Source organism: Salarias fasciatus, chromosome 12, assembly GCF_902148845.1.
Source record: "Salarias fasciatus chromosome 12, fSalaFa1.1, whole genome shotgun sequence".
Classification (NCBI taxonomy): domain Eukaryota; kingdom Metazoa; phylum Chordata; class Actinopteri; order Blenniiformes; family Blenniidae; genus Salarias; species Salarias fasciatus.
The window spans coordinates 32209719-32235516 of NC_043756.1; the positions used below are offsets into that span (position 1 = coordinate 32209719).

Genomic DNA, 25798 nt, shown 5'->3' on the forward strand with positions numbered 1-25798 from the left:
GGAGGAGGAGGAGGAGGAGGAGGAGGAGGGGGAGGAGGAGGGGGAGGAGGAGGAGGAGGAGGAGGAGGAGGAGGAGGGAGTAGAGGCAGCTGAAGAAGAGGAAATGACGGTGAGAGCTGACACACACACACACACACACACACACACACACACACACACACAGAGAGCTGCATCCTGATTGGCTGTGAGGATCACATGTTGACTCTTACAGATAGAAGAACAACCAGAGCTGGAAGGAGGCGGAGCTAAACCCCATGCTGCATCTGGTGTGTTGATGGAGTGACAGAGGGATGGAGTGATACGGTGATGGAGTGACGGAGTGACTGATGCGGTGACATAGTGATGGAGTGATGCGGTGATGGAGTGATGCGGTGACGGAGTGACGGAGTGACGAGTGACAGAGTGACAGAGTGATGGAGTGACAGAGTGATGGAGTGATGGAGTGATGGAGTGATGGAGTGATGAGTGACAGAGTGACAGAGTGATGGAGTGACGGAGTGATGGAGTGATAGAGTGATGCAGTGATGAGTGACAGAGTGATGGAGTGACGGAGTGATGGAGTGACGGAGTGATGGAGTGATGAGTGATGCAGTGATGAGTGACGGAGTGATGGAGTGACGGAGTGACGAAGTGATGCGGTGACATAGTGATGAGTGATGCGGTGACGGAGTGACGGAGTGATGGAGTGATGCAGTGACGGAGTGATGCAGTGACGGAGTGATGCAGTGACGGAGTGATGCAGTGACGGAGTGATGGAGTGACGGAGTGATGGAGTGATGCAGTGATGAGTGATGGAGTGACGAAGTGATGCGGTGACATAGTGATGGAGTGATGCGGTGATGGAGTGATGCAGTGATGAGTGATGGAGTGACGGAGTGATGGAGTGACGGAGTGATGGAGTGACGGAGTGATGGAGTGATGGAGTGACGAAGTGATGCGGTGACATAGTGATGGAGTGATGCGGTGACGGAGTGATGCAGTGATGAGTGACAGAGTGATGGAGTGACGGAGTGATGGAGTGATGAGTGATGCAGTGATGAGTGACGGAGTGATGGAGTGACGGAGTGACGAAGTGATGCGGTGACATAGTGATGAGTGATGCGGTGACGGAGTGATGGAGTGATGCGGTGACGGAGTGATGGAGTGATGCAGTGACGGAGTGATGCAGTGACGGAGTGATGCAGTGACGGAGTGACGGAGTGATGCAGTGATGAGTGATGGAGTGACGAAGTGATGCGGTGACATAGTGATGGAGTGATGCGGTGACGGAGTGATGGAGTGATGCGGTGACGGAGTGATGGAGTGATGCAGTGATGAGTGATGGAGTGACGGAGTGATGGAGTGACGGAGTGATGGAGTGATGCAGTGATGAGTGATGGAGTGACGAAGTGATGCGGTGACATAGTGATGGAGTGATGCGGTGACGGAGTGATGCAGTGATGAGTGACGGAGTGATGGAGTGACGGAGTGATGGAGTGACGGAGTGACGAAGTGATGCGGTGACATAGTGATGGAGTGATGCGGTGACAGAGTGATGCGGATGAGTGACGGAGTGATGGAGTGAGGGAGTGATGGAGTGATGGAGTGACGAAGTGATGGAGTGATGAGTGATGGAGTGATGGAGTGACGGAGTGACGGAGTGATGGAGTGATGGAGTGATGGAGTGACGGAGTGACGGAGTGACGGAGTGACGGAGTGACGGAGTGATGAGTGACGGAGTGATGAGTGACGGAGTGACGGAGTGACGGAGTGATGGAGTGATGGAGTGACGGAGTGATGGAGTGATGGAGTGATGTGTGACGGAGTGACGGAGTGATGGAGTGATGAGTGACGGAGTGATGGAGTGATGGAGTGACGGAGTGACGGAGTGATGAGTGACGGAGTGATGAGTGACGGAGTGATGGAGTGACGGAGTGATGGAGTGATGAGTGATGGAGTGATGGAGTGACGGAGTGATGAGTGACGGAGTGATGAGTGACGGAGTGATGAGTGACGGAGTGATGAGTGACGGAGTGATGGAGTGACGGAGTGATGGAGTGATGAGTGACGGAGTGATGGAGTGACGGAGTGATGAGTGACGGAGTGATGGCGTGATGGAGTGATGAGTGACGGAGTGATGGAGTGATGGAGTGACGGAGTGATGGAGTGACGGAGTGATGGAGTGATGAGTGATGCAGTGATGAGTGACGGAGTGATGGAGTGACGGAGTGACGAAGTGATGCGGTGACATAGTGATGAGTGATGCGGTGACGGAGTGACGGAGTGATGGAGTGATGCAGTGACGGAGTGATGCAGTGACGGAGTGATGCAGTGACGGAGTGATGCAGTGACGGAGTGATGCAGTGACGGAGTGATGGAGTGACGGAGTGATGGAGTGATGCAGTGATGAGTGATGGAGTGACGAAGTGATGCGGTGACATAGTGATGGAGTGATGCGGTGATGGAGTGATGCAGTGATGAGTGATGGAGTGACGGAGTGATGGAGTGACGGAGTGATGGAGTGACGGAGTGATGGAGTGATGGAGTGACGAAGTGATGCGGTGACATAGTGATGGAGTGATGCGGTGACGGAGTGATGCAGTGATGAGTGACAGAGTGATGGAGTGACGGAGTGACGGAGTGATGGAGTGATGAGTGATGCAGTGATGAGTGACGGAGTGATGGAGTGACGGAGTGACGAAGTGATGCGGTGACATAGTGATGAGTGATGCGGTGACGGAGTGATGGAGTGATGCGGTGACGGAGTGATGGAGTGATGCAGTGACGGAGTGATGCAGTGACGGAGTGATGCAGTGACGGAGTGACGGAGTGATGCAGTGATGAGTGATGGAGTGACGAAGTGATGCGGTGACATAGTGATGGAGTGATGCGGTGACGGAGTGATGGAGTGATGCGGTGACGGAGGAGGGAGTGATGCAGTGATGAGTGATGGAGTGACGGAGTGATGGAGTGACGGAGTGATGGAGTGATGCAGTGATGAGTGATGGAGTGACGAAGTGATGCGGTGACATAGTGATGGAGTGATGCGGTGACGGAGTGATGCAGTGATGAGTGACGGAGTGATGGAGTGACGGAGTGATGGAGTGACGGAGTGATGGAGTGACGGAGTGACGAAGTGATGCGGTGACATAGTGATGGAGTGATGCGGTGACAGAGTGATGGAGTGACGGAGTGATGGAGTGATGCAGTGATGAGTGATGGAGTGATGGAGTGACGGAGTGACGGAGTGATGGAGTGACGGAGTGACGGAGTGACGGAGTGATGGAGTGATGGAGTGACGGAGTGACGGAGTGACGGAGTGACGGAGTGACGGAGTGATGGAGTGATGGAGTGATGAGTGACAGAGTGACGGAGTGACGGAGTGATGGAGTGATGGAGTGATGGAGTGATGGAGTGATGTGTGACGGAGTGATAGAGTGATGAGTGACGGAGTGATGGAGTGATGGAGTGATGAGTGACGGAGTGATGAGTGACGGAGTGATGAGTGACGGAGTGATGGAGTGACGGAGTGATGGAGTGATGGAGTGATGGAGTGACGGAGTGATGGAGTGATGGAGTGATGAGTGACGGAGTGATGAGTGACGGAGTGATGAGTGACGGAGTGATGGAGTGACGGAGTGATGGAGTGATGAGTGACGGAGTGATGGAGTGACGGAGTGATGAGTGACGGAGTGATGGCGTGATGGAGTGATGAGTGACGGAGTGATGGAGTGATGGAGTGACGGAGTGATGGAGTGATGGAGTGATGAGTGACGGAGTGATGGAGTGACGGAGTGATGAGTGACGGAGTGATGAGTGACGGAGTGATGAGTGACGGAGTGATGGAGTGACGGAGTGATGAGTGACGGAGTGATGAGTGACGGAGTGACGGAGTGATGGAGTGATGAGTGATGAGTGATGGAGTGATGGAGTGATGGAGTGATGGAGTGACGGAGTGATGGAGTGATGAGTGACGGAGTGATGGAGTGATGGAGTGACGGAGTGACGGAGTGATGCAGTGATGAGTGACGGAGTGGTTTTCTCGGGGTCTTCCTGGTTCTGCAGGGTTTCTGGTTCCAGTTCGTGGCTTTTTGTGTCGATTCTGTAATAAATTCTTCAAAGAAGAAGCTGCAGGAGAACACACACACCCTGTGTGAAGGTAACACACACACACACACACACACACACACACACACACACACACACACCCTGTGTGAAGGTAACACACACACACACACACACACACACACACACCCTGTGTGAAGGTAACACACACACACACACACACACCCTGTGTGAAGGTAACACACACACACACACACACACACACCCTGTGTGAAAGTAACACACACACACCCTGTGTGAAGGTAACACACACACACACACACACACACACACACACACACACACACACACCCTGTGTGAAAGTAACACACACACACTCAGACTGTTTCCATTTTGTTTCCCAGAATGCATCTGGGCCTTCGGCAGGTGGTGGAACCAGGAACGTCTTTCACCCCTCGACAGCCCCTCAGCGCTCTGGTCACGTGCACGCCCCTCTGGTCACGTGCGCTGTCCTGTGTGGCGCTGTGGAGGAGCTCCACCCTGAACGGCTTGCCGGGATTTGAACCGTCAGCCGTGTCTCTTTGACGAACTTCAGCTGAACCCAGCGGAACCTGAACCCGGCTCAGAGCAGAACCCTGCAGAACCCGGCTCAGAGGAGAACCCTGCAGAACCCGGCTCAGAGGAGAACCCTGCAGAACCCGGCTCAGAGCAGAACCCTGCAGAACCCGGCTCAGAGGAGAACCCTGCAGAACCTGGCTCAGAGGAGAACCCTGTAGAACCCGGCTCAGAGGAGAACCCTGCAGAACCCGGCTCAGAGGAGAACCCTGCAGAACCCGGCTCAGAGGAGAACCCTGCAGAACCCGGCTCAGAGGAGAACCCTGCAGAACCCGGCTCAGAGCAGAACCCTCTAGAACCCGGCTCAGAGCAGAACCCTGTAGAACCCGGCTCAGAGCAGAACCCTCTAGAACCCGGCTCAGGGCAGACCTGGTGGCGCTCCAGAACCGGGACCTCCAGCTGGACTCTGGGAATCTTGTGGGAAGGAACAGCTGGTGTTCCTTTCACAATAAGAGCGGTGGAAGGAAATCTTTTCATGTTTGTCTCCTTCAGATTAAAGTGTCGTTCTGGTGGAACCGATCCACCTCGGTCTCCCAGAGTCCTGATTGGTCTGGACCAGAGTCCACCTCAGGACGTCCTGCTGGTCCTGGTCTTTGGGTTCAGGGGTCAAAGCTCCTCTCAGCTGTGATCCGGATCAAACCAGACCTCTGGTCCTTTCCTCTGGTCAAATCCTGGTCTGGGTTCCAGTTCCAAGCAGGCTATAGCGAGAAGACAAGACGTGCAGCGCAATGCATTCTGGGTAGTTAGACAAACCTCATGGCAGGAAGCCTCATGGGTGGAGGCTGGTAAACCAGGACAGACGCTCCTCGGTTCTCTGAGCAACGTTGAGGTTCTGGTCTTAGAGAGCCCCGCCCCCGGCTGGAGCCCCGCCCCCGCCGGGGCGCCGCTCCGCCTGCCGGTGTTCCAGATGAGCTGGTGTCTGTGTGAACTGGTGGCCTTGTAGAGGTTTCGGTGACGCCGGGTTTCTACGGTTCAGTAAATTCATCAGTTCAGAGTCTGATTCTAACATCTGCTGCTTCAGCATGTTTACAGGAACCCTCACTCGTTACCATGGCAACCAGTTCATCCGTCACACCGGGCGGCGGTCCGAGCTCCGTCAACACCCGGCTCCGCCTCCTCTGGGTTTGTTCTCTCTGGGTTCGGGATGGGAATCGAGAGCCGGTTCTTTTGTAGACCCGGTTCCTCATGTCTCCATTCCAAGGAATCGTTTGTCTGTCTCCTGAACGATTCCGCTATCGGTTCCGCGAAGCGTGACGACGTACCATGGACTCCCAGCAGCCCCGGCGGCTGCGGTCCGCTCTGGCGCCGCTACAGAGCCGCGGACCGGAAGCTTTCAGCGAGGATCCTGTTTCCTCACTCCGGAGCCGCTTCAGTCTAAACAGAACCGAGTCGGTGCCAGAAGGAGAGCAGATACGTGATTTCAAAATAAAATCTGTGTCGTGTTTTTGCCTTCAGATTGTTTTTTGTAATTCTTCTGGTAGAATATGTGACGAACAACGTGATCTGATCATTATCTGCATTAGAAGGATGAACGATGTCGTTCTTACTGTAGGAAAGTCAAACGACACCAAAATTACACAAATCAAAGCTCCATGACGGAGCGGCTGTGTTGCCAGATTGGACGGGTTTCTGCAGAATCAAGCTTCTGTTGAACCCGAGGCGGGTTGATGGAACGGCTGTGTGTTTGTGACGTGTTTTTTTAAATGCAAATCTGGTTTTTACGGTTTTAACATGCATTTTCTACAGAGACGGAGGTCTGGACTGCTTTCTATTGTTGGACGGTTTTAACATTATATTTGGGGCAGATCTGGCAACCTCCATCAGCTGACAGCAGACACGCCAGAGCTGGACCAGACAGGGGCTTCCCGTGGGAGGCGGTGGAATCTGGTTCTGAGCTTCCCAGCCTGGCGTCAGGAAGAAGCTCCAGAGTTCGGCTGATTTTCACACCAAAAGCTGAAACTGGGGCGACTGCAGCTGCTCAGCGTTCATGACATGGATGTTTTTCTTCTGCTCAGGATGAAGATATTAAAGAGTTCATGCAGACCCCCCATTGTACTGTTTCATTTCTCTCTCAAAGAGAATCGATAAGAGAATCGATAGTGGAACCGGAATCCACCAGCAGATCCTTTTGCCTGGTCACCCAGCCCCGCCCACTCCTCATCCACTGGATTCTGGAGCTGGTCTCAGTCCGGTCGGAGCCCATAGAGGGGATTTCACTCGGTCGTGAACAGTCGAGCCAGTCAGCGCTGCCGCTTTTTGTTTTAAATTTTTTTGGTGAATTCCGGTGGCTAAACCGGAAGTGACGCTATCGCTGCGCGTAGCGGAGATGACGGACTTTAACTTTAACCATCGTCTGAAAGCTGCAATCAGTAAAGTTACAGCCGAAATACCAAGAATTACAACAATCAAGCAAGAGCAGAGTCTGGCCTGGAGAGGGTCGACAGGAAAAGAGGTTTTCACCTGTCTTTGTGTGTAGAGAAGCTAGAGCTAATGAGCTAATGCTAACCCTGAGAGAAGCTAGAGCTAATGAGCTAATGCTAACAATTATAGAAGCTAGAGCTAATGAGCTAATGCTAACCTTTAGAGAAGCTAGAGCTAATGAGCTAATGCTAAACCTTAGAGAAGCTAGAGCTAATGAGCTAATGCTAACCCTGAGAGAAGCTCGAGCTAATGAGCTAATGCTAACAATTATAGAAGCTAGAGCTAATGAGCTAATGCTAACCTTTAGAGAAGCTAGAGCTAATGAGCTAATGCTAAACCTTAGAGAAGCTAGAGCTAATGAGCTAATGCTAACCCGTAGAGAAGCTAGAGCTAATGAGCTAATGCTAATCCTTAGAGAAGCTAGAGCTAATGAGCTAATGCTAATCCTTAGAGAAGCTAGAGCTAATGAGCTAATGCTAACCCTGAGAGAAGCTAGAGCTAATGAGCTAATGCTAACCCTTAGAGAAGCTAGAGCTAATGAGCTAATGCTAATCCTTAGAGAAGCTAGAGCTAATGAGCTAATGCTAACCCTGAGAGAAGTGAACACATGTTGATGACGTATTTGTTCTGAAGCGCTGATTGGCTGAAGTGCCTGTCAGTCAAAGGAGTAACCGACGCCCCCTGCAGGAGGTTTCTATGTGCTCCTGTCCAGACTGAGCCCAAATCCAAATCCCATGTGGATGAGGAGTGGGCGGGGCTGGTTCACGAGGCTACAGATCCTTCTCCATCGCTGTCAAAGCCAGGGCTGGAAGTCCAGCTGCTCTGTGGAATTTCTGGTAAGTTTTAATTCTTCTTCTTCTTCTGCTTCTGCTTCTTCTTCTTCTTCTTCTTCTGCTTCTGCTTCTTCTTCTTCTTCTTCTTCTGCTTCTGCTTCTTCTTCTTCTTCTTCTTCTGCTTCTGCTTCTTCTTCTTCTTCTTCTTCTGCTTCTTCTTCTTCTTCTTCTTCTTCTGCTTCTTCTTCTTCTTCTTCTTCTTCTTCTTCTTCTTCTTCTTCTTCTTCTTCCGCCACCTACTGTGTCTCTTGGTGAATGTGAATCAGAAGGCCCGGACACGCTGTTGTTGCTGTATTCCTGCTAGAAGGCGCTGAGCCGCCAACTCGAAATCTGATTGGCTGAAGCAACTGTCTGTTTGACGCTTCACTTTACTTCACTGCGCCATCAGGAACGGACAGTGAAGGCCTCAGGCAGATTTCTTTGACCCTAGCAACAGATGATGCCTGAAATCTGATTGGTTAAATGGTTTAATATGAAAAAAACATGTCTGGAAGCAGCGCGACCACGGGAGAAACTATGAAAGGAACTGGAACATACCGTTTGGAATCATTTAGTAAGTATTAAGTATTTATGGACAAAATATAATTTGCACCAGTCTGTAATTCAGATACTTTTTAGGCCAGCAGAGAAGGCTTTGCAGGCCCTGACGGCCCACCACTGTCTGAATGAGATGAACCCGGTCCAGTCCAGCCTGCAGTCCCTCCTCCGGCCGCTGGGGGGCGCCAGTCCTCCATGCTTTTTTTCTTTTAATTTTTTTTTATTTTTTATTTTGCACATATAGTCAAAACAATCTATGTGCAAGGGAGCAAAAAAAGCCAAAAGGCTTGTACAGATGCCGCTCCGGACAAACTCAAAGTGAAAAAAATGGACATGGAAAAATGTCATGAAGTCCACCACAAAATAGGAGAAAAAAAAAAAAGAGGAGAAGAGAAAAAGAAAAGGAAAAAAGACAAACAAACAAACAGAGATCCTACAAAATAAACAAAACAATCTAAAGCAATCCCCATACATCATGTATATGTGGTTGTGTTTGGATTAGGTCACATATTGTAGAATTAAATTGTTCTTTAATTGAAGATGGACGAAGACGCTTCTGATAAGTCCAGATGCAGATTCCACACTTTAGGTCCGTTAAATCTGACAACTGCTCACGATTTCTCTTGTATAAGGGTCAGTGCAAACCAGCAGCCTGTGTTGTGGCATAATTATGGAATTGGTTAAAGGAGAAGTAGAGCTTGATGTGAGTCGGCCAGTCAGAGTCATGGAGAGCTCTGTACACAAATATACATGTGACAAAAGTGTTAATGTCAAAATAGTTAACAAGTTAAATTCAATAAACAAAGGTGCACTCGTAGCATCAGATTTATAATAAGTGGCAATTCTCAAGAATCGCTTCGGTAAAATGTGAATTTTATTTCCCCACACAACATTACAATACGTCAGGTAAGGACGGATCAGACTGTAATAAAGAGCAGATAAACACCTGGTATGAATCAAATGCCTTATTTCACTTATAATCCCAGAAGACGTTGATATCTTTCTGCATACAAGCTCAATGTGTTCTTTCCAATTTAATTCATCATCAATCCTCACACCAAGAAAACCGGTTGGGTTCACTCTGCTCAGCTCTTCATGACTGATGCAGATTTTTACTGAGTCATTGTTGTATTTTTTTATTTCCTGCAAATAGCATGAAATTTGACTTTTTAACATTTATTGTTAGCTTGTTTGCTTTAAACCATTCAGAATAATTGGAAAGATCATGACTGAGCTTCTGCAGCAGTTCATTTAGATCACGGTTAGATGCCAGTAGATTTGTGTCGTCAGGAAACAACAGTGGAAAAGCCTCTGCAGAGACAGAAGCAAAATCATTAATGTACATAATAAATAATAGAGGTCCCAAAACTGACCCCTGTGGTACACCACAGAAGATAGGATTCATGCTGGAGTTGAGATTGTTCATACATACATATTGTTTTCTGTTTGTTAAATAATGACAGAGTCAATTAAACACATTGTCTCTGGGTCCATATTTATGAAGTTTGGAGAGTAGAATTTCAAGATCAACCGTGTCAAAAGCTTTTGAGAGATCTAAAAATATTCCTATGGAAAATTCATTCTTGTCCAAAGCTGTGTGGATTCTATCAATAAGTTCAACAAGTGCCCTGGCAGTGGAACGACTTTAACGGAACCCATACTGATAATTACACAAAATATCATTGGTGATTAAGTGTTGATATAATCTTTTATACACAAGTTTCTCTAAAACCTTAGAGAAGCAGGGTAAAACAGATGCAGGGCGGCAATCTGAGAAGGTTTTTTGATCACCCTTTTTGAAGACTGGAGCTACTTCAGCCCCCTTTAGGTCTGGAACAAGACCTGTTTCCTCTGACGAAGCCGAAGCCACAGCGAGCGGCTCAGTGAAGAGTGGAATTCATTCTTGACAACTACGGCTTTTATATGACGGCGACCAGGAGCTGATTTCAGCTCAGTTCTAATATTTCTGTCTTCATTAAAGTCCGGGGGTCAGATCTGCTGCGGTGTTTCCTCCAGACGGCCTGCAGCTGGGCTGCAGGGACCGAGCGCCGGAGCTCAAGGTCTGGTGTCCTGAACAGAGTTTGACCCCTGATCTGACCCCCCCCCCCCCCCACCCCCGCATCCTGGCTGGAGCTCCACCTGGAGAAGCTCACATGGCCCGGGAAATGTGACCCCTGACCCCCTGACCTCAGTCCACGGTCCAACAGGAAGTCCAGTGGCAGGGGGCGGAGCGTCCTCAGACAGGTGAGTTCACCTGCTGGTCCTGCTGGTCTGGGGTGGGGTCTGTGGTTCAGGGGGCAGGAGGCGGGGTCTAGAGGCAGGAGGCGGGGTCTTGGGGTGGGGTCTGTGGTTCAGGGGGCAGGAGGCGGGGTATTGGGGCAGGAGGCGGGGTCTAGAGGCCGGTCAGAAGGTTGCCGGGTCAAATGATCTCTGATCTTCCTTCAAATTCAGAATCATGTCTTGGAAGGACTGTGTCCAGAGGTCAAGGACCAGGTCCACCGTCCACTGAAGACGCCTCCAGGGGTCCGACCAGTCTCTCAGGACCAGGGGGTCACGGGGTCACGGGGTTCTCCCTGAATTCCAGCTGGAACAAACTGGTCTCTGCTAATGCAGATGAAAAAGTGCTATAGAAGTGTAGTCCATTTACCGTTTACCAACAAACCACTGCTGCACACACTCCAAGAGACCTCTTCAGGAACCACATCGATCCCTGATCTCTGATCCCTGATCCCTGATCTCTGATCCCTGATCCCTGATCCCTGATCTCTGATCCCTGATCTCTGATCCCTGATCCCTGATCCCTGACCTCTGATCCCTGATCCCTGATCTCTGATCTCTGATCCCTGATCACTGATGTGTGTGTGTGTGTGTGTGTGTGTGTGTGTGTGTGTGTGTGTGTGTGTGTGTGTGTGTGTGTGTACTCGTTTTCCTATCCTTGTGGGGACCAAATGTCCCCACAAGGATAGGAAAACCAGCTCGATGTGCCTTGTGGGACCTTCTTCTGGTCCTAATGAGGGAAACAGTGTTTTCTTGACCATGTTGTTGTTACTGAAAACATTTCTTTAGGGTTTGGCTGTGTGGTGGTCTGGGTCAGGGTCTGGGTCAGGGTCTGGGTCAGGGTCTGGGTCAGGGTCTGGGTCAGGGTCTGGGTCTGGGTCAGGGTCAGGGTCTAGGGGCTAGGAAATGCATTATGTCAGTAAGTGTCCTCACAAGGATAGAAATACAAATCTGTGTGTGTGTGTGTGTGTGTGTGTGTGTGTGTGTGTGTGTGTGTGTGTGTGTGTGTGTGTGTGTGTGTTTCTCCCTTGTTCTGTCCGGCTGTATATTGTGTGACTGTAGTCTTACTGTCTGAACAGGTTTTGATCTCAGCAGCAGGAAGAGACTGAATCTCCTGCTGCTGCCTTTATTTGAGACCGGCATCTGGCCTGGCTGCTGGACCGGGACCGGGACCGAGAGAGAGAGAGAGAGAGAGAGAGAGAGAGAGAGAGAGAGAGAGAGAGAGAGAGAAGATACCTCTTTCCCACGAGCCGCGTCACTGTGTTTTCCCGCGCTGACGGTGTCCCACGTTGATGACATCATCAGCGTGACGGAGCACTGTCAGTACCCGATCCGTACCGTCCCTGTTACCTGTAGACGAGTCTCCTCTTCCTGGATCAGGAGAAGCTCTCTGGTCTCGCTGTCCTTTTTTTTTTTTTTTTCCCCCCTTGTCCTGTTCGGCAGCTGGGGCGTGCAATATTGTCTGATTGTAGCCTTTTACTATCCGAAAAGATTTTACTGTCAGCAGCAGGACGAGACTGAATCTCCTCCTGCTGCTGCCTTTATTTAAAGCTGGCATCTGACATGGCTGAGGACAGGACCGGGACGGAGACGCTCAGAGAGCGAGAGACAGAAAGAGAGAGAGATAAAGAGAGGGAGAGGGGGGGCACAACCTATGTAAAATACAAAACAGTGTTGTCGACGCACCACGCACAACCAAGAACAATCCCAAACTCCAATCTAGACAACACCAAAACAGAGTCGACAACCAACACAAAAACTGACAGAACCATACATATACATATATATATATATATATATATATATATATATATATATATATATATATATATATATATATACATATACATATACATATATATTTATACATATATATATGTATATATATATATTTTTTTTTTTTTTTTTTTTTTTTTTCTCTCTCTCTTTTTTTTTCCCCCTGACGAACCATAGTAGTGAACTGGTCTTGCTGTCCTGCAGTGCTGGGTCACCATGAAGGAAATCTCACGCTGTGTACAGAAACAACAACTAGCGTGCTAACGTAGCCATGCTAACGCAGCCATGCTAACGCAGCCACCCTGTGTCGATGTCATCATGTGAGTCCCCGGATGTGTCCCTCCCACTAAAAGCCGATAGAAAGCTGACCCGGTAAATTCCTGGGTCGATTGCAGGGTTGAAAGACCCGGGTTGAAATGCTGGTTAAACCCTTTACACTGCCCTGAGGAGCCGGGTGTAGCGGGTTTAAACCGGTTTTTTTTGGCCGGTGGGAAAGGGGTAGAGAGAGGGAGCGGGGGGGGGGGGGTAGCATAACATATATATATAAATATGACATATATGACACAATAGGACACCACAACACCGATAACTACCAGAGAGACTGACAGAACCAGGACCGACAGCTAACACCAGGACTGACAGAACCAGGACCGACAGCTAACACCAGGACTGACAGAACCAGGACAGTTGCTTTTTGTTTTTGGTTGGACAGTCGGCTGCTGCTCCTCCAGGACACGGCGGAGGACGGTGTCTTCCAGACTTTTTTTTTTTTTTTGAGAGTCCAGCTAGCAGGGAGCTGGAGAACCTGAGATCCTGAACCTGAGATCCAGGAGGAAACACCGAGCATCAGGAGAGGCTAAAGGCAGTGTGTAGTGTTGTGTTGTGTGGTATTCTGTTGTGTAGCGTTGTGTTGTGTAGTGTTGTGTTGTTTTGGCTCTCATGGACAGTCTTCCTCCCGGCGGTCGAAGCAGAACAGAATCAGGAGTTATTGATTTCTCCAAAAGTAGCAGCTGTACCTGTTAGAGGTGTGTGTGTGTGTGTGTGTGTGTGTGTGTGTGTGTGTGTGTGTGCAGCTGTTGCCCTTGGCTGCAGCTGATTGGATAAAGAGCAGCTTTCGTCTGTTTGTTTGTGTTTTTTTAGTTAAAGTGAAGGACGAAGAAGAAAAAGAGCAAAACCATGAAGGAACAGAGGCCAGAACCAGGATCAGGACCAGAACCAGAACCAGGACCCAGAGACCAGGAGAGGGAGCTGTGGTCACATTATTCTCAGTCTTTACAGGTTGAGAATTCAAGATGAGAAACTGCCTGAAGCTCTGAAGCTCTGAAGCTCTGAAGCCTGAAGCTCTGAAGCTCTGAAGCCTGAAGCTCTGAAGCTCTGAAGCCTGAAGCTCTGAAGCCTGAAGCTCTGAAGCCTGAAGCTCTGAAGCTCTGAAGCCTGAAGCTCTGAAGCCTGAAGCCTGAAGCTCTGAAGCTCTGAAGCTCTGAAGCTCTGAAGCCTGAAGCTCTGAAGCTCTGAAGCCTGAAGCTCTGAAGCTCTGAAGCTCTGAAGCCTGAAGCTCTGAAGCTCTGAAGCTCTGAAGCCTGAAGCTCTGAAGCTCTGAAGCCTGAAGCTCTGAAGCTCTGAAGCCTGAAGCTCTGAAGCCTGAAGCCTGAAGCTCTGAAGCTCTGAAGCTCTGAAGCCTGAAGCTCTGAAGCTCTGAAGCCTGAAGCCTGAAGCTCTGAAGCTCTGAAGCTCTGAAGCCTGAAGCTCTGAAGCCTGAAGCTCTGAAGCTCTGAAGCCTGAAGCTCTGAAGCCTGAAGCTCTGAAGCCTGAAGCTCTGAAGCTCTGAAGCTTTGAAGCCTGAAGCTCTGAAGCCTGAAGCTCTGAAGCTCTGAAGCCTGAAGCTCTGAAGCCTGAAGCTCTGAAGCTCTGCAGCCTGAAGCTCTGAAGCCTGAAGCTCTGAAGCCTGAAGCTCTAAAGCCTGAAGCTCTGAAGCTCTGAAGCCTGAAGCTCTGAAGCCTGAAGCTCTGAAGCCTGAAGCTCTGAAGCTCTGAAGCCTGAAGCTCTGAAGCCTGAAGCTCTGAAGCTGTGAAGCCTGAAGCTCTGAAGCCTGAAGCTCTGAAGCTGTGAAGCCTGACGCTCTGAAGCTCTGAAGCCTGAAGCTCTGAAGCTCTGAAGCCTGAAGCGCTGAAGCCTGAAGCTCTGAAGCCTGAAGCTCTGAAGCCTGAAGCTCTGAAGCTGTGAAGCCTGAAGCTCTGAAGCCTGAAGCTCTGAAGCTGTGAAGCCTGACGCTCTGAAGCTCTGAAGCCTGAAGCTCTGAAGCTCTGAAGCCTGAAGCTCTGAAACTCTGAAGCTCTGAAGCCTGAAGCCTGAAGCTCTGAAGCTCTGAAGCTTTGAAGCTCTGAAGCCTGAAGCTCTGAAGCTCTGAAGCTCTGAAGCCTGAAGCCTGAAGCTCTGAAGCCTGAAGCTCTGAAGCCTGAAGCTCTGAAGCCTGAAGCTCTGAAGCTCTGAAGCCTGAAGCTTTGAAGCTCTGAAGCTCTGAAGCCTGAAGCTCTGAAGCCTGAAGCTGTGAAGCTCTGAAGCTCTGAAGCCTGAAGCTCTGAAGCTCTGAAGCTCTGAAGCCTGAAGCTCTGAAGCCTGAAGCTTTGAAGCTCTGAAGCTCTGAAGCCTGAAGCTCTGAAGCTCTGAAGCTCTGAAGCCTGAAGCTCTGAAGCCTGAAGCTCTGAAGCTCTGAAGCCTGAAGCTCTGAAGCCTGAAGCCTGAAGCTCTGAAGCTCTGAAGCTCTGAAGCTCTGAAGCCTGAAGCTCTGAAGCTCTGAAGCCTGAAGCTCTGAAGCTCTGAAGCTCTGAAGCCTGAAGCTCTGAAGCTCTGAAGCTCTGAAGCCTGAAGCTCTGAAGCTCTGAAGCCTGAAGCTCTGAAGCTCTGAAGCCTGAAGCTCTGAAGCCTGAAGCCTGAAGCTCTGAAGCTCTGAAGCTCTGAAGCCTGAAGCTCTGAAGCTCTGAAGCCTGAAGCCTGAAGCTCTGAAGCTCTGAAGCTCTGAAGCCTGAAGCTCTGAAGCCTGAAGCTCTGAAGCTCTGAAGCCTGAAGCTCTGAAGCCTGAAGCTCTGAAGCCTGAAGCTCTGAAGCTTTGAAGCCTGAAGCTCTGAAGCCTGAAGCTCTGAAGCTCTGAAGCCTGAAGCTCTGAAGCCTGAAGCTCTGAAGCTCTGCAGCCTGAAGCTCTGAAGCCTGAAGCTCTGAAGCCTGAAGCTCTAAAGCCTGAAGCTCTGAAGCTCTGAAGCCTGAAGCTCTGAAGCCTGAAGCTCTGAAGCCTGAAGCTCTGAAGCTCTGAAGCCTGAAGCTCTGAAGCCTGAAGCTCTGAAGCTGTGAAGCCTGAAGCTCTGAAGCCTGAAGCTCTGAAGCTGTGAAGCCTGACGCTCTGAAGCTCTGAAGCCTGAAGCTCTGAAGCTCTGAAGCCTGAAGCGCTGAAGCCTGAAGCTCTGAAGCCTGAAGCTCTGAAGCCTGAAGCTCTGAAGCTGTGAAGCCTGAAGCTCTGAAGCCTGAAGCTCTGAAGCTGTGAAGCCTGACGCTCTGAAGCTCTGAAGCCTGAAGCTCTGAAGCTCTGAAGCCTGAAGCTCTGAAACTCTGAAGCTCTGAAGCCTGAAGCCTGAAGCTCTGAAGCTCTGAAGCTTTGAAGCTCTGAAGCCTGAAGCTCTGAAGCTCTGAAGCTCTGAAGCCTGAAGCCTGAAGCTCTGAAGCCTGAAGCTCTGAAGCCTGAAGCTCTGAAGCCTGAAGCTCTGAAGCTCTGAAGCCTGAAGCTTTGAAGCTCTGAAGCTCTGAAGCCTGAAGCTCTGAAGCCTGAAGCTGTGAAGCTCTGAAGCTCTGAAGCCTGAAGCTCTGAAGCTCTGAAGCTCTGAAGCCTGAAGCTCTGAAGCCTGAAGCTTTGAAGCTCTGAAGCTCTGAAGCCTGAAGCTCTGAAGCTCTGAAGCTTTGAAGCTCTGAAGCCTGAAGCTGTGAAGCCTGAAGCTCTGAAGCTCTGAAGCTCTGAAGCCTGAAGCTTTGAAGCTCTGAAGCTCTGAAGCCTGAAGTTCTGAAGCTCTGAAGCTGTGAAGCCTGAAGCTCTGAAGCCTGAAGTTCTGAAGCTCTGAAGCCTGAAGCTGTGAAGCCTGAAGCTCTGAAGCTCTGACGCCTGAAGCTCTGAAGCTCTGCAGCTCTGCAGCTCTGCAGCTCTGCAGGGCGGAGGTCAGACTGGGCCGGTGCCGGACTGAGCTGACGGATGACGGAGCTCCGTCAGTATCTTCTCCATGTAAGCAGCCGGTTGTCGTGGCGATGCAGATGAAAGGAGCGCTGCATTTATCCACCTGCTGAGGCTCTGACACCAGGACACCAGGACACCAGGACACCAGGACACAAGGACACAAGGACACAAGGACACAAGGCCACAAGGCCACAAGGACACGAGGATACAAGGACACGAGGCCACAAGGACACGAGGATACAAGGACAGAGCTCAATGCAGCTTTACAGGCTCCACATCTGCATGTGAATGGAGCTGCAGGTAACTGTGTGTGTGTGTGTGTGTGTGTGTGTGTGTGTGTGTGTGTGTGTGTGTGTGTGTTTGTTTGTTTCTAAATGAGGAGGAAGTCATTATCAGTGATGAACAATCACCAGCAAGGTCGCCGCCACACGCCTCCGTCTTCCTGTCTCAGTGAGGACCGGCAGCCCAGTGAAGACTGCAACCCGCTGTCACCAGCAACAGCAGCAACAGCAACAGCAGCAACAGCAGCAACAGCAACAGCAGCAACAGCAGCAACAGCAGCAACAGCAGCAACAGCAGCAACAGCAACAGCAGCAACAGCAACAGCAGCAACAGCAGCAACAGCAACAGCAGCAACAGCAGCAACAGCAGCAACAGCAACAGCAGCAACAGCAGCAACAGCAACAGCAGCAACAGCAACAGCAGCAACAGCAGCAACAGCAACAGCAGCAACAGCAGCAACAGCAGCAACAGCAACAGCAGCAACAGCAGCAACAGCAACAGCAGCAACAGCAACAGCAGCAACAGCAACAGCAGCAACAGCAGCAGCAACAGCAACAGCAGCAACAGCAGCAACAGCAACAGCAGCAACAGCAACAGCAGCAACAGCAGCAACAGCAGCAACAGCAACAGCAGCAACAGCAACAGCAACAGCAGCAACAGCAGCAACAGCAACAGCAGCAACAGCAGCAACTTGAGCAACAGCAGCAACTAGAGCAGCAGCAGCAACAGCAGCAACTAGAGCAACAGCAGCAACTAGAGCAACAGCAACAGCAGCAACAACAGCAGCAGCAGCCCTCTGGTCCTCAGATCAGATATACTATAGTCGACCCTACAGGTCCCTCTGGTCCCTCCGGTCTCTGGTCCCTCTGGTCTCTGGTCCTTGTCCTCAGTACCTGTTCTTGCTTACTGTCTCTGCCGGTAGGACCTGTCTCTGCCTGTAGGGGTCTGTCTCTGCCTGTAGGGGTCTGTCTCTGCCTGTAGGACCTGTCTCTGCCTGTAGGGGTCTGTCTCTGCCTGTAGGACCTGTCTCTGCCTGTAGGACCTGTCTCTGCCTGTAGGGGTCTGTCTCTGCCTGTAGGACCTGTCTCTGCCTGTAGGACCTGTCTCTGCCTGTAGGACCTGTCTCTGCCTGTAGTGGTCTGTCTCTGCCTGTAGGACCTGTCTCTGCCTGTAGGACCTGTCTCTGCCTGTAGGGGTCTGTCTCTGCCTGTAGGACCTGTCTCTGCCTGTAGGACCTGTCTCTGCCTGTAGGACCTGTCTCTGCCTGTAGGGGTCTGTCTCTGCCTGTAGGACCTGTCTCTGCCTGTAGGACCTGTCTCTGCCTGTAGGACCTGTCTCTGCCTGTAGGACCTGTCTCTGCCTGTAGGACCTGTCTCTGCCTGTAGGGGTCTGTCTCTGCCTGTAGGGGTCTGTCTCTGCCTGTAGGACCTGTCTCTGCCTGTAGGGGTCTGTCTCTGCCTGTAGGACCTGTCTCTGCCTGTAGGACCTGTCTCTGCCTGTAGGACCTGTCTCTGCCTGTAGGGGTCTGTCTCTGCCTGTAGGACCTGTCTCTGCCTGTAGGACCTGTCTCTGCCTGTAGGACCTGTCTCTGCCTGTAGGGGTCTGTCTCTGCCTGTAGGACCTGTCTCTGCCTGTAGGACCTGTCTCTGCCTGTAGGGGTCTGTCTCTGCCTTTAGGACCTGTCTCTGCCTGTAGGGGTCTGTCTCTGCCTGTAGGACCTGTCTCTGCCTGTAGGACCTGTCTCTGCCTGTAGGACCTGTCTCTGCCTGTAGGGGTCTGTCTCTGCCTGTAGGACCTGTCTCTGCCTGTAGGACCTGTCTCTGCCTGTAGGGGTCTGTCTCTGCCTGTAGGACCTGTCTCTGCCTGTAGGACCTGTCTCTGCCTGTAGGGGTCTGTCTCTGCCTGTAGGACCTGTCTCTGCCTGTAGGGGTCTGTCTCTGCCTTTAGGACCTGTCTCTGCCTGTAGGACCTGTCTCTGCCTGTAGGACCTGTCTCTGCCTGTAGGACCTGTCTCTGCCTGTAGGGGTCTGTCTCTGCCTTTAGGACCTGTCTCTGCCTGTAGGACCTGTCTCTGCCTGTAGGACCTGTCTCTGCCTGTAGGACCTGTCTCTGCCTGTAGGGGTCTGTCTCTGCCTGTAGGACCTGTCTCTGCCTGTAGGACCTGTCTCTGCCTGTAGGGGTCTGTCTCTGCCTTTAGGACCTGTCTCTGCCTGTAGGGGTCTGTCTCTGCCTGTAGGACCTGTCTCTGCCTGTAGGACCTGTCTCTGCCTGTAGGACCTGTCTCTGCCTGTAGGGGTCTGTCTCTGCCTGTAGGACCTGTCTCTGCCTGTAGGACCTGTCTCTGCCTGTAGGGGTCTGTCTCTGCCTGTAGGACCTGTCTCTGCCTGTAGGACCTGTCTCTGCCTGTAGGGGTCTGTCTCTGCCTGTAGGACCTGTCTCTGCCTGTAGGACCTGTCTCTGCCTGTAGGGGTCTGTCTCTGCCTGTAGGACCTGTCTCTGCCTGTAGGACCTGTCTCTGCCTGTAGGGGTCTGTCTCTGCCTTTAGGACCTGTCTCTGCCTGTAGGACCTGTCTCTGCCTGTAGGACCTGTCTCTGCCTGTAGGACCTGTCTCTGCCTGTATGGGGTCTGTCTCTGCCTGTAGGACCTGTCTCTGCCTGTAGGACCTGTCTCTGCCTGTAGGGGTCTGTCTCTGCCTGTAGGACCTGTCTCTGCCTGTAGGACCTGTCTCTGCCTGTAGGACCTGTCTCTGCCTGTAGGGGTCTGTCTCGTTCTCGACTTCAATACTTATTGAAGGTATAGAGTATTTGCAGCTGAGGTCACACACCCGGCCTCGCAATGCATGCTGGGTAGTCACCACCATGTTGGAGTGAAAACAAACATTCAGGCGTGTGACGCTGTGTCACTCCTCCAGAGGATTGTGCGACGAGTTTTGGTGGGAGGAGCTGAATAGATGGACGCTGAGCGCAGAGCGGTGAGGACATGAACGTGTGTTTGGCTGAACAGCTGAGGTTTGGTGAAGAAGTGAGAGAAACATGATGTGAGCCGCTGTGAGAGGCGATGGTCGGTTTCGGGTTTGTTTTGCCGCAGGCGGGAGGCGGTCGGTCAGAGAAGGTTCTGCTGGCTCTTAAAGTGTAGACTTTCTAGTTTCGTTTGATGTCCAACATGTTGGAGGAGCAGACGGATCCTACGTTGTGTGTCTGGAGGAGCGGGGGAGGGGCGCGTCGAACTGTTGCATCTGGATTTTAAAGTTGTTCTAAAACAAACACTCGGTGTCAAAGTGCAGCTGCAGCGTTCAGGCAGTGAGATGAAGGCTTCTGGTTTGAGGCACAGTTGAAAGAAATCCTCCTCACAGCGTTTCAGTGATTCTTACCCCGGTGGACGTGGAGCAGACGGCTGCCGGATCCGCTGTCGCGCCGAAACATGACTTCCCCCGAAGGAGACGCCATCGACGTGTTTCTGTACCTCGCCGCTCTTCATCGCTGCTTGAGTGTACGCCGAAGAACGGTCCATTAGAGAACAGGAAATGTCGGCGTTCTCCAGGTGGCGGGGTTCCGGAGTCTCAGCCCTGCACGGCTTCAAGTCCGGGTCCTGCTGCAGCCTGGAATCCGGAGGTCCTCCCGGTACCGGTCTTTGTGTTACGTCCAGATTGTCCACTTGATCTGACAACACAGCAACGTCCCTGCTCTCCTCATCAGTCCTCATGTTCAGCGTTAAAGAACACCGAGCGCCTCCACCGTGTGTGAATGAAACCGTGTCACTTCCTGTCTTCACTCCAACATGGCGGCGGGCCTCCTGCTGCCAGCCCCCGGGTCACCTGATGCAGAGACGCTCTTCTTGTGGACCAACTGGATGTCCTCCAGTGGTGTCCTCTGGTTGGACAGTGGTTGGACAGTGTCCTCTGGTTGGACAGTGGTTGGACAGTGTCCTCTGGTTGGACAGTGTCCTCTGGTTGGACAGTGGTTGGACAGTGTTGTCCTCTGGTTGGACAGTGGTGTCCTCTGGTTGGACAGTGGTGTCCTCTGGTTGGACAGTGGTGTCCTCTGGTTGGACAGTGTCCTCTGGTTGGACAGTGGTTGGACAGTGTTGTCCTCTGGTTGGACAGTGGTGTCCTCTGGTTGGACAGTGTCCTCTGGTTGGACAGTGGTGTCCTCTGGTTGGACAGTGTCCTCTGGTTGGACAGTGGTTGGACAGTGTTGTCCTCTGGTTGGACAGTGGTGTCCTCTGGTTGGACAGTGGTGTCCTCTGGTTGGACAGTGTCCTCTGGTTGGACAGTGGTGTCCTCTGGTTGGACAGTGGTTGGACAGTGTCCTCTGGTTGGACAGTGGTTGGACAGTGTCCTCTGGTTGGACAGTGTCCTCTGGTTGGACAGTGTCCTCTGGTTGGACAGTGGTTGGACAGTGTCCTCTGGTTGGACAGTGTCCTCTGGTTGGACAGTGTCCTCTGGTTGGACAGTGTCCTCTGGTTGGACAGTGTCCTCTGTGTCTCTTTCTCTTCATTTCACATTCAAGTACATGATGTCCTCACAATGGCAGTAAAGTGAGTGTGGTGAGTGTTTTACTCTGGTGTGTGTGGTTGGTTGGTTGTGTGTGTGTGTGTGTGTGTGTGTGTGTGTGTGAGTGAGTGTGTGTGTCCTTCACTCCGCTAATGGAGCGTTAGCGTCATGCTAATCGCTCTCAGAACTTTAAAAGCTTCTCAACAATAAAGAGAAAGAAGCTTTCAGGAAATCAGTCTGCTGAACAGAGAGGACGGGGGGACGGGGGGACGGGGGGACGGGGGGACGGCGAGGGACGGGAGTGATGGGAGGACAGGGAGGGACAAGGAGGGACAGGGATGACAGGGATGACAGGGGGACGAGGGGGACGGGGGGACAGGGAGGGACGGGGGGGACACGGAGGGATGGTGCGACAGGGGGCAGAGGAGGACAAGGTGAACAGAGGACATGTTTTTGGACGCAATTCAGTGTCTCTGCTGCTCCAGAGGAAGAACTGGTACCTTTGAGAGGAGGAAGAGGAGGAGGAGGAGGAGGAGGAGGAGGACGAGGAGGAAGAGGAGGAGGAGGGAAGAGGAGGAGGAGGAGGAGGAGGAGGAAGAGGAAGAGGAGCAGGAAGAGGAGGAGGAAGAGGAGGAGGAAGAGGAGCAGGAAGAGAGGAGGAGGAAGAGGAGGAGGAAGAGGAAGAGAGGAGGAGGAAGAGGAAGAGAGGAGGAGGAAGAGGAGGAGGAGGAAGAGGAGGAAGAGGAGGAGGAGGAAGAGAAGAGGAGGAGGAGGAAGAGGAGGAAGAGGAGGAGGAAGAAGAGCAGGAAGAGAGGAGGAGGAAGAGGAGGAGGAAGAGGAAGAGAGGAGGAGGAAGAGAGGAGGAGGAAGAGGAGGAGGAAGAGGAAGAGAGGAGGAGGAGGAGGAGGAGGAAGAGGAAGAGAAGGAGGAGGAAGAGGTTCCTCAGAGAACAGGGCCTGGTCTCAGCCAGACCCCCCAGACCAGTTCCTGTCTGAACAGAACCGTCTAACGGTGCAGTGGAACCTTCAGAACCTTCAGAACCTTCAGAACCTTCAGAACCTTCAGAGCCTGCAGGCGGGTGCTGGTTGGACCAGAGGACGGTCTGGAGGGACCCTGCTGATGGAGCCTCTCACACACTGTCATACACACACACACACACACACACACACACACACACACACACATACACACACACACACACACACACACACACACACACACACATACTCAGAGTCACACACACTCTCTCACACTCTAAGTGTGTAATGGCAGCTGAGTGTCACCCCTGATTCTCCAGACTATTATCCTGTCAAACCGCTTTATATACCTTCAGTATGCACTCATGCACACACACTCACACACACACACACACACACACACACACACACACACACACTCACCAACACACTCACACACACACACACACACTGAATTGACCGGGATCCAGACTGATGGAGATTCCAGTGGAGCTTCTGGAGCTAATTAGCGCCGTGGGTCTGCAACCAAAACATGGGCGTCTCCATGACAACCACAGAGCACCATGCCAGACCGGGACCGAAGGACGGACCAGGACCGGGGAGACGGACCAGGACCGGGACCGAGGGACGGACAAGGACTGGGACCGAGGGACGGACCAGGACTGGGGAGACGGACCAGGACCGGGACTGAGGGACAGACCAGGACCGGGACCGAGGGACAGACCAGGACCGGGGAGACGGACCGGACCGGGACCGAGGGACGGACCAGGACCGGGACCGAGGGACAGACCAGGACCAGGGAGACGGACCAGGACCGGGACCGAGGGACGGACCAGGACCGGGACCGAGGGACAGACCAGGACCAGGGAGACGGACCAGGACCGGGACCGAGGGACAGACCAGGACTGGGGAGACAGACCAGGACCGGGACTGAGGGACAGACCGGGACCGGGACCAAGGGACATACCAGGACCAGGACCGGGGAGACGTACCAGGACCGGGACCGAGCGACGGACCAGGACCGGGACCGGGGACACAGACCAGGACCGGGACCAGGGAGACAGACCAGGACCGGGGAGATGGACCAGGACCGGGACCGGAAGACGGAGCAGGACCGGGACCAGGGAGACGGACCGGAACCAGGACCGAGGAACGGACCAGGACCGGGACCGGGGAGACAGACCCGGACCGGGACCGGGAGACGGACCAGGACCAGGACCAGGGAGTTGGACTGTAGCTACACAGGAACCTAAAGGGGGCTAACGGGGGCTAACGGGGGACTCTTCTGGACCCCTGTCGTTCTTTCTCTATATTTGAGGGCTTCCGGCTGGAAGACGTGGACCACGCAGAGGACACTGCAGACCACCTACCGGGGTCCCCTGAACCGTCGCCAACATGCCGGTTGAAGTCTCCAAGGACCAGAACCTGATACAGGTTTAAGATGGAGGACAGGAAGTGTTCTCTGGTCAGCAGTTCGTTCGGTTTGGGTGGAGCCAGCATCGGGGACGGGGACGGGGACCGGGTAGGATTTAGCGGTTCCAGTTCTGGTACCGATGCTGCTCATCGGTACGACTCCTTCTGGATTCTCTTGGAGAAATGAAACCAACCAATCAGCTGTTAGCAGGACCTCGTTAGCGTCTCCGTCCTGAAGCGCTGCCCGGCGCCGGTTCCTCCTGACGCCAGCTGGAAAACTCAAAACCACATTTTGCTGGTCTCACCCTGTCCGGTCCAGCTCCAGTCCAGAACCACCGCAGCTCCGTCACCACAGCGCCTGTGGTGGTCTGGGTCCGCTGAGTCTGGACCCCAGGTATCCTGTGATCGGACTACATCTCTGGTTCAGCTGGCTCCGCCCCCTCTGGTCCAGCTGGCTCCGCCCCCTCTGGTCCAGCTGGCTCCGCCCCCTCTGGTCCAGCTGGCTCCGCCCCCTTCACCTCTGCAGCGGCTCCTGGCAGGTGGATTTGGCCCCGGAAACAAGACCCTGGACTACCTTGGCCTTCGCCGGGGGCTGAGGCGGTTTCGGGTCACGCCGTTCGGGCTCTGCTCCGGGGGCGGGGCCTGGTGACCTCGGTGACCTGCCGGTGACGCCCACCGCTTCGGCGGAGCCCTCGCCAGCCGGACGGAGGTCTTCGAGCCGGGCCAGGTGGGACCTCATCCCAGGAAGAGCCGCCTGCTGTGCCGAGAGACGGACTTCCTGGGACACGTCCTCAGCGCTGGAGGCGTGGCCTCCAACCCGGCCCAGGTGGTCATGGTTCAAGACTGGCAAGGCCGACCAGCGCCAGTGAGCTCCGAAGGTTCCTGGGACCGGGTCTTCTTTCTGAGAGAGACGCCGCTGGACGGACAAGGACCGCCTCTTTAACCGGGCCACTTTCCAGACTCGGGGCTGTCCTGGCTGAGACCCCGTCCCGGTGGACCCCATCCTGACTGAGACCCCGTCCCAGTGGACCCCGTCCTGACCGAGACCCCGTCCCAGCAGACCCCGTCCCAGCAGACCCCGTCCCAGCAGACCCCTCACCACAGCAGCCGTTCATCATGGAAACCGATTCCAGCGGCGGCGGCGCTGTCAGAGGGGGAGGGGGGCGGAGACGGTGGTGGTCTCGTCCAGCCGGGCTCAGAGCCCAGCTGGACGAGACCACTCTAAATTGACAATCCAGCTCTGAGCCCCGGGCGCAGAGCAGTCCTGTAGAACGCTCCTCTGTGGATCTTGTTGATCCCGTCACTAATCCTGCTCCCGGATTCTTACAAGTCCAGCATGGAGGTTTACCGAGGCTAACAGAGACTGAGTCTGTCCAAAGTGCTCAAAGCATTAGAAAAAAGTCAATGGGTAAAAAGCTTCACACCTGTAGAGACAGAATAACTCTTCCAGTAGGAAATACATAAAATGTGGTCTACTAAACATGAGAGCAATCTCCACTAAATCTCTGTTAGTTAATGACCTTATCGGTGACAATAACATTGATCTCCTTGCTCTAACAGAAACTCGGCTCCAGCAAGATGATTATGTGAGGCTCAATGAATGTACCCCTCCAACCTATGTTAATTTCCAAACAGCTAGATCAACAGGTGGAGGTGGAGGTGAGGCAGTGATATCCCACTCCAGTCTTCTTCTTAAACCCAAAACTAATGTTAAATTCAACTCTTTTGAAAGCTTAATACTAACGCTTACTTGTCCAAATTGGAAGAATCAAAAAGCTGTGCTATTAATTATTGTGTATCGACCTCCTGGTCCTTACTCTGACTTTTTAACTGAGTTCTCAGAGTTTTTAAGCAATATAGTATTGACTCAGAACAAGATCCTTATAATAGGTGACTTTAACATCCATGTGGATGATT

General features: G+C 52.5%; 2 long non-coding RNA genes across 2 annotated transcripts; both read left to right on the forward strand.

Annotated features, from left to right (window-relative positions):
• The first annotated feature begins 51 nt into the window (after positions 1–51).
• LOC115398834 (uncharacterized) lies at positions 52–4782 on the forward strand. Its single transcript, XR_003932605.1, has 4 exons — positions 52–109; positions 212–266; positions 4045–4138; positions 4449–4782. It is a non-coding gene; the product is annotated as an uncharacterized LOC115398834 (long non-coding RNA).
• Positions 4783–4883: 101 nt separating this feature from the next.
• On the forward strand, positions 4884–25083 carry LOC115398836 (uncharacterized). The gene is made up of 3 exons (XR_003932606.1): positions 4884–5031; positions 9137–9141; positions 25071–25083. It is a non-coding gene; the product is annotated as an uncharacterized LOC115398836 (long non-coding RNA).
• Positions 25084–25798: the final 715 nt, after the last annotated feature.